We start from the raw sequence: 12,815 nt of genomic DNA on the forward strand, positions 1-12,815 counted from the left end.
ATAATGATGAATACAAAATATATATAATATATATACTATACTATACTACAATATTTCAGAATGCAAGTAAATTTAAAATAAGGTGATACAGTAATAAAAAATAGACTGTATCATATAAAAATCTTATACTGCATCTTAATATAAAATCAACATAAAATATAAATATAATTTAATAGTGATAGATATACAATCACACACACAAAGACATTTTAATTTTTTTATTTTACAAAAATAAAGTCAAAATATTAATGTCAAAATCTAACAAGAATAATGTCATAACATTAAAATGACACCACTTTAGTAGCATAAAGTTAGACTTTTTCTACTATGTATGATCTACTTAACACTGAAAAATATCCATCCTTTTTTAAAAATTAATATTTATCCTTTTTTCTCATCAATTTATGACTTTTTTATCATGAATTTATGACTTTCTGAACATCTCTGATTTTTTTTTCCCAAATGTGGTCTTAATAATCGGTCATAAGAAACAAACAAAACAATTAATAAAGTAATAAAATTAATTTCTGGGGCGAAAATTAGTGTGGGAAAAAATTAAAATGTTACCAAAATAACGTGAAAAAATTATAAAAATTAAGTGATAATTATGGGAAGAGCATTTACTGTATGAGAAAAAAGTTTAAATAGGTGGAAATGGCCAAAAGAGCTGTAATCTTATAAGAATAAAGTCAAAATATTAAAAGAAAAAAAGAGAATAAGATGGGAATATGATGAAAAAAAAATTATTTTTCAACCTAATATAAAATTAGGTTTTGGAAAAAAAAATAATATTAAGGGATTAAAGTTATAATATATTTTTGTAAATGTAGGAAGATTAAAATACAAAAAAAAATGTGAAAAAAATGTTCCATCCTGATGATCTGCCGAGGTTGTCGGTGGACTGGCTGGTCCACTCCGCCACAGCGCAAATCTTTGACAACACCTGATAGCGACACAAAGGCGAGCAAACAGTTAATGGCGTTTACACAGGCCAAAAAGAGTCACCGTTTGTGTGTTTGCCGGGTGCGGCGCCCGCGGTGCAGGAATGCTGCGTTTGCGTGTCAATCATTCACCTGCGGATACGCACTGAAGAAGTAACACTGTGTTTTTTTTACAGTCGCTGGAGACGACCACCATGTATCCCACTGGATTTGAGCATCGGGTCTCTGTACCGGCTTCCTGTCGCTCACCTTGAAGAGTCTCGCACTTTGAATTGTACTCATAAATAAATTTCATGTCGTGTCGGTGACACTTGAAAAGCAAACGCCCCCCCCCCCCCCCCCCCCCCCCCCCCCCCCGCCGCCGCCCAACAAACGGAAAGCCAGAAAAGACGCCGCTCGTCTCCTCGCCATCCGCCGCCGGTTCCGTCTGATTCCGTCGGCGAGAGCGTGTCATTTTCTCATTAAGCTCCCGACGGCGGTTAGCGCGGGGGCCCTGACCTCAGACGTCTGCGCCTCAATCAGCCCGCTTAGCCGCTTGATCGGCGCCATGGAAATCAGCATCATATACATAATTCATACACCTTCACCTCGCCGCTTTAATGTAAGCACTCCACGGCTGAGTGAGCCCGATGAGCCTTTCATCCATTAGCGACGCTTACTTGGCGGGATTACGCAAAAAAACTACATCATTTATACTAAACTTTGTGGACTATGTAGCGTTACAGTCCACTGGTATCGGGGCCAAGGGGAGCACTTTGTAGCCGTGACCGTTACTGCCACCCACAGGGCTGGAGTGGAACATCAGCATTTTAGTTTGCAATACCAAAGATAAAAACAAATCAAGGAGCAATCAAATATATAATAATAATAAAAATATAATGTGGATTTTTATATTTTTGTTTTGGTTTTTTTAAGACTTAAGCACTTTTTCCACAAAAGAAAATTTTCTAACTAAAATATTAATCTTGATTTTATTTTGAAATTTTTTTTTGTGTGGAAAAAGTGCTTAAGTCTTAAAAAAACAAACAAATAAAAATAATAAAATAATAAACAAAAAATTCAAAATAAAATCAAGACCAAGATTTAATTTTGAAAATTTTCTTTTGTGGAAATAGTGCTTAAGTCTTAAAAAACAAACAAATAAAAATAATAAACAAAAAATTCAAAATAAAATCAAGACCAAGATTTAATTTTGAAAATTTTCTTTTGTGGAAAAAGTGCTTAAGTCTTAAAAAGACTTAAGTACATTTTTTCCACTTTTTTTGCTTTGTTTGTTTAAGACTTAAGCACTTTTTCCACAAAAGAAAATTTTCTAACTAAAATATTAATCTTGATTTTATTTTGAAAATTTTCTTTTGTGGAAAAAGTGCTTAAGTCTTAAAAAAACAAACAAATAAAAATAATAAAATAATAAACAAAAAATTCTAAATAAAATCAAGACCAAGATTTAATTTTGAAAATTTTCTTTTGTGGAAAAAGTGCTTAAGTCTTAAAAAGACTTAACTACATTTTTCCACCTTTTTTTTGCTTTGTTTTTTTAAGACTTAAGCACTTTTTCCACAAAAGAGAATTTTCAAAATTAAATCTTGGTCTTGATTTTATTTTGAATTTCCTTTTTGTGGAAAAAGTGCTTAAGTCTTAAAAAGACTTAAGTACATTTTTCCCACGTTTTTTTTAAGACTTAAGCACTTTTTCCACAAAAGAAAATGTTCTAACTAAAATATTAATCTTGATTTTATTTTGAAAATTTTCTTTTGTGGAAAAAGTGCTTAAGTCTTAAAAAGACTTAAGTACATTTTTCCACCTTTTTTTTTGCTTTGTTTTTTTAAGACTTCAGCACTTTTTCCACAAAACAGAATTTTCAAAATTAAATCTTGGTCTTGATTTTATTTTGAATTTCCTTTTTGTGGAAAAAGTGCTTCCACTTTTTTTTGCTTTGTTTTTTTTAAGACTTAAGCACTTTTTCCACAAAAGAAAATTTTCTAACTAAAATATTAATCTTGATTTTATTTTGAAAAATTTCTTTTGTGGAAAAAGTGCTTAAGTCTTAAAAAACAAACAAATAAAATTAATAAAATAATAAACAAAAAATTCAAAATAAAATCAAGACCAAGATTTAATTTTGAAAATTTTCTTTTGTGGAAAAAGTGCTTAAGTCTTAAAAAACAAACAAATAAAAATAATGAAATAATAAACAAAAAATTCGAAATAAAATCAAGACCAAGATTTAATTTTGAAAATTTTCTTTTGTGGAAAAAGTGCTTAAGTCTTAAAAAGACTTAAGTACATTTTTCCACCTTTTTTTTTGCTTTGTTTTTTTAAGACTTCAGCACTTTTTCCACAAAAGAGAATTTTCAAAATTAAATCTTGGTCTTGATTTTATTTTGAATTTCCTTTTTGTGGAAAAAGTGCTTCCACTTTTTTTTGCTTTGTTTTTTTAAGACTTAAGCACTTTTTCCACAAAAGAAAATTTTCTAACTAAAATATTAATCTTGATTTTATTTTGAAAATTTTCTTTTGTGGAAAAAGTGCTTAAGTCTTAAAAAACAAACAAATAAAATTAATAAAATAATAAACAAAAAATTCAAAATAAAATCAAGACCAAGATTTAATTTTGAAAATTTTCTTTTGTGGAAATAGTGCTTAAGTCTTAAAAAACAAACAAATAAAAATAATAAAATAATAAACAAAAAATTCAAAATAAAATCAAGACCAAGATTTAATTTTGAAAATTTTCTTTTGTGGAAAAAGTGCTTAAGTCTTAAAAAGACTTAAGTACATTTTTTCCACTTTTTTTGCTTTGTTTTTTTAAGACTTAAGCACTTTTTCCACAAAAGAAAATTTTCTAACTAAAATATTAATCTTGATTTTATTTTGAAAATTTTCTTTTGTGGAAAAAGTGCTTAAGTCTTAAAAAACAAACAAATAAAAATAATAAAATAATAAACAAAAAATTCAAAATAAAATCAAGACCAAGATTTAATTTTGAAAATTTTCTTTTGTGGAAAAAGTGCTTAAGTCTTAAAAAACAAACAAAAATAATAAAATAATAAACAAAAAATTCAAAATAAAATCAAGACCAAGATTTAATTTTGAAAATTTTCTTTTGTGGAAAAAGTGCTTAAGTCTTAAAAAGACTTAAGTACATTTTTCCACTTGTTTTTTTGCTTTGTTTTTTTAAGACTTCAGCACTTTTTCCACAAAAGAGAATTTTCAAAATTAAATCTTGGTCTTGATTTTATTTTGAATTTCCTTTTTGTGGAAAAAGTGCTTAAGTCTTAAAAAGACTTAAGTACATTTTTTCCACTTTTTTTGCTTTGTTTTTTTTTTTTTTAATTAAGCACTTTTTCCACAAAAGAAAATTTTCAAAACTAAATCTTGGTCTTGATTTTATTTATTTTTTTGTGTGTGGAAAAAGTGCTTAAGTCTTAAAAAGACTTAAGTACATTTTTTCCACTTTTTTTGCTTTGGTTTTTTTTAAGACTTAAGCAATTTCCACAAAAGAAATATTTCAAAATTAAATCTTGGTCTTGATTTTATTTTTATTTTTTTGTGTGGAAAAAGTGCTTAAGTTTTAAAAAGACTTAAGTACATTTTTTCCACTTTTTTTTGCTTTGTTTTTTTTTTAAGACTTAAGCACTTTTTCCACAAAAGAAAATTTTCAAAATAAAATCTTGGTCTTGATTTTATTTGAAAATTATCTTTTGTGGAAAAATAAAATAAAAATCAAGCAAAAATCAAATAAAATGAAGACCAAGATTTTATTTTGAAAATTTTCTTTTGTGGAAAAAGTGCTTAAGTCTTAAAAAACAAAGTTTTTTATTTTAAGACTTAAGCACTTTTTTCCCAAAAGAAAATTTTCAAAATAAAATCAAGACCAATATTTTATTTTGAAAATTTTCTTTTGGGGAAAAAGTGCTTAAGTCTTTAAAAAAACAAAGCAAAAAAAAGTGGAATAAATGTACTTATCTAATTAGATGTTTTGTTCTCCACCTTCATCGTCTGTACATTACAAAGAAAATATTAATATTGACTTCATAATGCACATTGCTGCCACCTGCAGGACTGGAGTGCAACAGCACTATCGAGTCATTGGTTATGCTTGGCTATTTTTATCCTGCTTGAGTGAGTTTTAAAGTTAATTTAAGGATATATTTTGTGTGCCGATTTTGGGAAGGGTAAACTATTTTTTTTTATTTTTTTTCTGACTTCAGCACTTTTTTTTTTTTTTAATTTATCAAAAAATTAAATGATGAAGAAAAACAAGTGAAAAATTGTCACTGCATCAAAATTGGCATAAAAAATTGCAAATTAAGCAAAAAATCTTTTTAAAACAAAGTAAAAAAAATATATAACAAAGACACAAATACATATATATTCAGTAAAAGTTATTTTTTTCAACAAAATAATTAGATTTTTAAGTTTGCCACATGTATGGTGGTTAATTTTTCGCCTTATAAAACGAAATTCAAAGACCTCGTCTCCTTCAGCTTTTCCAAGGAGCATCAAACACGGGACATTGAAAGGCGGAAAGACGTTTTATTCTCTGATGAGAAAAAAAAAATGTAACCTTGACGGTTACCGACATGACAAGGAGATCCCACCTGAGATGTTTTATACCCGTCACAGTGGGGGGGGGGGGGTCGATTCGGAACATTTGGAGAGTTTTGAGTCATGTTTTTGATCTGATAAACAGCTAATTTCACTTAATTGTTGTTTTTGTCCCGCCCCCGCCTCTACTTTAAACCGCATTATGATCCAAAAATTAATTTTAGCTTTTTAAAAAAAAAAGACGGTAAACATTAGCCAGCAACCTTTATACCGTCTTTTTCATTAGGGAGTGAACAATGGAATGAAATGGAACAAGAGGCAAGCTACAATCGAAAATAAGGTCGGAAAAGGCGTAATAATTTCCGCCTTCCTGACCACGCCCCTTTCCAAATGCCAAATACTGTTTCATAGCTGTCCCAGGAAATGCCTGTAAGTTACCAATTTTTTTTTTTTCCTAAATTTACGATTTTATTCTTGAAATCTGACATTATTTTAATAAATGTAACAGGCATTGCCTGGGACAGCTGTGAAGAGGCAGGACGTAATATAATAAACGTAATATTTCAAACTTATGACTTTATTCCCATAAATTTATGACTTTTTTCTTGTAGATTTTTGACTGTAAATTTAGTTTTTTTTATTCCCATAAATCTACAGCTTTTTTTCTTGAATATTTTAGACTTTTTTCATGTACATTTTTGTTTCCAAAACAGTGGGTTGCTATGACGTCGAGTGATAATAATAATAATAATAATAAATTATGTGTCCAAATAAGTCCAATTTTGGGGGGGAAAAAAAGCTCCCCACTTCAGCTTATGCAATACCATTTATCACCATAGGGGGGTGGGGTCACACCAAAATGTTGGGAGCATCCTGGCACCCAGTTTGAGACGAGCAAATCATTAAGTACACCCACACATGTTTATTAAGTTGTATATATACTGTATATATATATATATTTGTATGCTGATTTTTAATGTGCTGTTTGCAAAATATGAAATATAATAGCAGTCCCAACCTTTCCTGTCTGTTAATTAATTAATTAGCATTTTTATGCTTTATGTTTTGCTTCTCACACACCCCAGCTGCAAAGCAACAAGCCAGGTTATAGTTATGGGGCCAATTTGATTATGTATCGAATGATATATATATATATATCAGGGGTGTCAAACATGCGGCCCGCGGGCCAAATGTGGCCCGCAGGATGCTAGTTTGAGGCCCCTGCCTTGATATGGACGCTGTATGGTATCATGTACCCAGAAAAAATTACTATGTTTGATTCATGTTAAAGGTTAAATAACTGTTAATAGTTATCCTCCCTATCCGTGTGGAAGTGGTAATTTTTTTGGCGATTTAAGTTGAAAGGAAATAACTCGAAGGCTACCGTTTAGGTCGCTAGCTCTCTAGTTTGCGAGTTAGCATGTGTCTCGAGACCCTGCAGTTGCGCAAAGTGTTGTAAATCTGGGGTCTCAAACACGCGGCCCATGGGCCAAATGTGGCCCGCAGGACACTAGTTTGAGGCCCCCGCCTTGATATGAAAGTTTAATGTTAGTTTGATATGGATGCTGTATGGTATCATGTACCCAGAAAAAAATTATTACGTTTGATTCATGTTCATGTTAAAGGTTAAATAACTGTTAATAGTTATCCTCCCTATCCGTGTGGAAGTGGTAATTTTTTGGCGATTTAAGTTCAAAGGAAATAACTCGAAGGCTACCGTTTAGGTGGCTAGCTCTCTAGTTTGCGAGTTAGCATGTGTCTCGAGACCCTGCTGTTGCGCAATATGTTGTAAATAAAAAGAGTATAAATGTGACTATAGTCGTGTTTTGTCATGTCTACAGGGCTCTAATAACGCTTTGTTCATTTTAATCCGACTATATGTGGTTTCTTAAGTTTTTTTCTTAAGTTTTTATTATTATTATTATTATATTTATTTATTACTGATTGATTGATTTTCTTTATTCTTGATTTATTTATTTTTCATCTTATTTTGTGCAGAAAATTGTAAAAAATCGGAACCAAAGCAAAGTTTATTAATTTTTTTGTTTTTAATAAATGTGTTTTTTTTGTTTTTTTTGGGAGGGGGAAACTTATGCGGCCCAGACCCGAACTCCAGTGGCCCCCAAGTAAATTGAGTTTGAGACCCCTGATATATATATATAATATTCACATGGTGTCCAGTCATCATGACTGTTATCATGTATGTACATTTTTTCACGATGTAGCTGGGAATGAAAACACGCCAGTCCTTTTTTTTTTTTTTTTTTAACACGCATGTACAAGTACATGATGGCTGTAGCTAGCATTGCGAGGTGACCCCCTTCCTGTTATCTCCATTAACTTCCTCTTGTTGCAGACACATTAGAATTCATTAGCGGCCTACATCCTGATTTTCATCGGCAAACCACGCCGACGTATACGCGCGTGTTCAAGTGGCGACACGCACGCACACCCGCATGCATGGATGTTTGTGCGCACACGCACGCACGTCCACCACCGCCTTCTCTTCCTGCTGCTCCTTGACGTGGTGAGCGCTCCCCACCAGGCGGCTCTTGGCCTCCTCCTTTCATTGCTAAGAAACCATCCATTCTGTGCCAGTAATCAGAGCTGTGCCTCCAGGAGCTCGGCCAAGCCTCTCATCCTCGGCCCGCTCGAGAGCTGCTTTAATTAACCATCATACCGCAGATGGGATCGATTTTTTTTTTTTCTCTTTCGCTTTCTCTTTCGCTTTTTCTTTCTCCCCACCGCGGCAGCCTCCCTCCTCTATCTCTGCCGCTTCCATCCCGTACACGTGCTCCGTAATTGCACTGGAGCCGCGCCAGCCGCCGCCGCCGGTCGGACCGCGGGCCTCTCCTTCGCCTCCTCGCAACCCTTGGCCTCACCTGCTCGATACCTTATTAGTGGCACGGATCTGGAGAGAGCCGTTGCGGATTAACTAAAGAGACCTGAGATTGATTTCTGCCCCCCCCCTTTTCCTCCTCCCCCCCCCTCCTTCCCACAAGATAATATGTAGAGTTTTCTTGGCATGTGTGGTGTGTACTACCTCTATATGTCCATCATCATGTCCTCAAAAAGGCCTCATTTATTTCTATTGGATGTCGTACTTGAGCCTCTCATAGTAAATACTTCCAGAAATGCTAACACTTGCTTAGGTCCAACGCAGAACCCATACAGGTCCTCCTTCTAAGATAAGATGGCTTCTACATCACGTATACACCATGATCCACCTTCGAGATCACGGTATACACCATGATCCACCTTCGAGATCACGGCATACACCATGATCCACCTCCTACATGACAGTATACACCATGATCCACCTTCTAGATCACGGCATACACCATGATCCACCTCTTACATCATGGTATACACCATGATCCACCTCTTACATCACGGTATACACCATGATCCACCTTCTAGATCACAGTATACACCATGATCCACCTTCGAGATCATGGTATACACCATGATCCACCTTCGAGATCACGGTATACACCATGATCCACCTCTTACATCACGGTATACACCATGATCCACCTTCTAGATCACAGTATACACAATGATCCCCCTCTTACATCACACCATACACCATGATCACGGTATACACCATGATTCACCTTCTAGATCACGGTATACACCATGATTCACCTTCTAGATCAAGGTATACTCCATGATTCACCTTCTAGATCCCGCCATACACCTTGATTCACCTTCTAGATCATGGCGTACACACCTTGATTCACCTTCTAGATCATGGCGTACACACCATGATTCACCTTCTAGATCCCGCCATACACCATGATTCACCTTCTAGATCATGGCATACACCATGATTCACCTTCTAGATCACGGTACACACCATGATTCACCTTCTAGATCCCGCCATACACCATGATTCACCTTCTAGATCATGGTATACACCATGATTCACTTTCTAGATCACGGCATACACCATGATCCACCTTCTAGATCACAGTATACACAATGATCCCCCTCTTACATCACACCATACACCATGATCACGGTATACACCATGATTCACCTTCTAGATCACGGTATACACCATGATTCACCTTCTAGATCAAGGTATACTCCATGATTCACCTTCTAGATCCCGCCATACACCTTGATTCACCTTCTAGATCATGGCATACACCATGATTCACCTTCTAGATCACGGTATACACCATGATTCACCTTCTAGATCATGGCATACACCTTGATTCACCTTCTAGATCATGGCGTACACACCTTGATTCACCTTCTAGATCATGGCGTACACACCATGATTCACCTTCTAGATCCCGCCATACACCATGATTCACCTTCTAGATCATGGCATACACCATGATTCACCTTCTAGATCACGGTACACACCATGATTCACCTTCTAGATCCCGCCATACACCATGATTCACCTTCTAGATCAAAGCATACACCATGATCCACCTTCTAGATCACGGTATACACCATGATTCACTTTCTAGATCACGGCATACACCATGATCCACCTTCTAGATCACGGTATACACCATGATTCACCTTCTAGATCCCGCCATACACCATGATCCACCTTCTAGACCACGGTATACACCATGATCCACCTTCTAGATCACGGTATACACCTTGATTCACCTTCTAGATCATGGCATACACCTTGATTCACCTTCAAGATCATGGTATACACCATGAGTCACCTTCTAGATCATGGCATACACCATGATTCACCTTCTAGATCATGGCATACACCATGATTCACCTTCTAGATCATGGCATACACCTTGATTCACCTTCTAGATCATGGTATACACCATGATCCCCCTCTTACATCACACCATACACCATGATCCACCTCCTACATCATGGTATACACCTTGATCCCCCTCCTACATCATGGTATACACCTTGATCCCCCTCCTACATCATGGTATACACCATGATCCCCCTCCTACATCACGGTATAGGTCCGTATGCTCCACCCGCCACATCGTGCCACATGGCGGTATGACAGTGCTCCATTTGAGCGTAAATCCGTGTGATCCCGGCTATGACGGCTGTGTGCTGTATTGATTATTCATGGCTGGTGCAGCTCGTCTGGCCGGAGATTAACATCAATTTCAGAGATGGTTGACTTTGTAAGGTGTGCGTTTGCCGGAGCCTGTGTGTAGTGTGTGTGTGTGTGTAGTGTGTGTGGTGTGCGTCTCCTCAGGATTGCTCTGTAATCACAGGCCTGCCTGCATGGCACATCTCGAGGAGCGGTGTCAGCTGGGCTCTCTTCTGTTTGCTAATAGCGGGGGTGGGGGTAGAGAGAGCGGGTCGCGGCGCGGGGGTCAGGCCCCTCTTTTTCATGTGTGTGTGTGTGTGTGTGTGTGTGTGTGTGTGTCTCCCCAGGTACGGCACACGGCGTGGAGAAGAGAGGTGACGCTGTTGAATGCTAATAGGGGCCGAGCTGCACTTTTAACTTCCTAATGGCTCTTCTTTTGCCAGCAAACATCTCAGTTAGCTGCATGCTTTTTTTCCACAAATTGGTAGCTGAAAATGCTCAAGCAACAGGTGGCGCTGTGGCTGTGGCGTCAAGGGTAAACACGGACATTTTTTGCAAAGTAAATATAATTTCTTATACACAATAACACAAAAACAGCAAGGTTTAGATTGATAAAAAATAAATTGCAGCCATCTGCATTACAATATTTACAAAAATATGATATATTTATGTCACAAATAAAACACTCAATACGTAACATTCATTGCTCTCCTTTAAAGTTGGACTTACAGGACTTAAGAGCCGAATTCCAATATTAGCTAAAATAAATATATCGAGGCTAAAATCGTAAACGTGTGTCAAAGTCGCAAATTTATATAAAAAAAGTCATACATTTATGAGAATAAAGGCTGTAAAATGTATATAAGTAAAGTTGTAAATTTACAAGAAAGTCGTAAATTTACAGCGATCTAAAAAAAAGTTGAAAAAAAGTTGTAAATTTACGACAATAAAAGTCGTAAATTCACAGGGATAAAAATCTGAAATTTATGAGAATGTAGTTACATGAAAAGGGTTGTAAATTTATGACAAAAGTTTTAAAATTACGAAAAGTCAAAAATTTACAGGGATACAAATCTTAAATTCGTAAATTTATGAGAATGCTGTTGTAATTTACATGAAAAGGTGGTACATTTACGGGAATAAAGGTCGCAAAGTTACGTGAATACAGTTGTAAAGTTACAAAAAAGTTGTCAATTTACGAGAATATAAGTTGTAAATTTACAGGGATACAAATCTTAAATTTGTAGATTTATGAGAATGCCGTCGTAATTTACATGAAAACGGTCGTAAATTTACAGGGATCTAAAAAAAAGTTGAAAAAAAGTTCTAAATTTACGACAATAAAAGTTGTAAAATTGTGACAATAAAAGTCGTAAATTTACAGGGATAAAAATCTGAAATTTATGAGAATGTAGTTACATGAAAAGGGTTGTAAATTTATGACAATAAAAGTTTTAAAATTACAAAAAGTCAAAAATTTACAGAGATACAAATCTTAAATTCGTAAATTTATGAGAATGCTGTCGTAATTTACATGAAAAGGTGGTACATTTACGAAAATAAAGGTCGCAAAGTTACGTGAATACAGTTGTAAAGTTACAAAAAAAGTTGTAAATTTACGACAATAAAAGTAGTAAAATTGTGACAATAAAAGTCGTAAATTTACAGGGATAAAAATCTGAAATTTATGAGAATGTAGTTACATGAAAAGGGTTGTAAATTTATGACAATAAAAGTTTTAAAATTACAAAAAGTCAAAAATTTACAGGGATACAAATCTTAAATTCGTAAATTTATGAGAATGCTGTCGTAATTTACATGAAAAAGGTGGTACATTTACGGGAATAAAGGTCGCAAAGTAACGTGAATACAGTTGTAAAGTTACAAAAAAAGTTGTCAATTTACGAGAATATAAGTTGTAAAATTGTGACAATAAAAGTCGTAAATTTACAGGGATAAAAATCTGAAATTTATGAGAATTTAATTGTAATTTACATGAAAAGGGTTGTAAATTTATGACAATAAAAGTTTTAAAATTACGAAAAGTCAAACATTTACAGAGATACAAATCTTAAATTCGTAAATTTATGAGAATGCTGTCGTAATTTACATGAAAGGTGGTACATTTACGGGAATAAAGGTCGCAAAGTTACGTGAATACAGTTGTAAAGTTACAAAAAAATTGTAAATTTACGACAATAAAAGTTGTAAAATTATGACAATAAGCCGTAAATTTACAGGGATAAAAATCTGAAATTTATGAGAATGTAGTTACATGA

General features: G+C 34.3%; 1 protein-coding gene across 1 annotated transcript in view; it reads right to left on the reverse strand.

Moving 5' to 3' along the window:
• Positions 1-330: 330 nt before the first annotated feature.
• mbip (MAP3K12 binding inhibitory protein 1) overlaps positions 331-12,815 on the reverse strand; it is a 46,534-nt gene continuing 34,049 nt past the window's right edge. The window contains exon 10 of the mRNA XM_058056466.2: positions 331-943. The gene's annotated coding sequence lies outside the window, so the exon portion shown is untranslated. The remainder of the gene's footprint in view (positions 944-12,815) is intronic.

The sequence above is a fragment of the Doryrhamphus excisus genome, linkage group LG19 (assembly GCF_037039965.1).
Source record: "Doryrhamphus excisus strain RoL-2023G ecotype Guam linkage group LG19, RoL_Dexc_Guam_v1.1, whole genome shotgun sequence".
NCBI classification, from domain to species: domain Eukaryota; kingdom Metazoa; phylum Chordata; class Actinopteri; order Syngnathiformes; family Syngnathidae; genus Doryrhamphus; species Doryrhamphus excisus.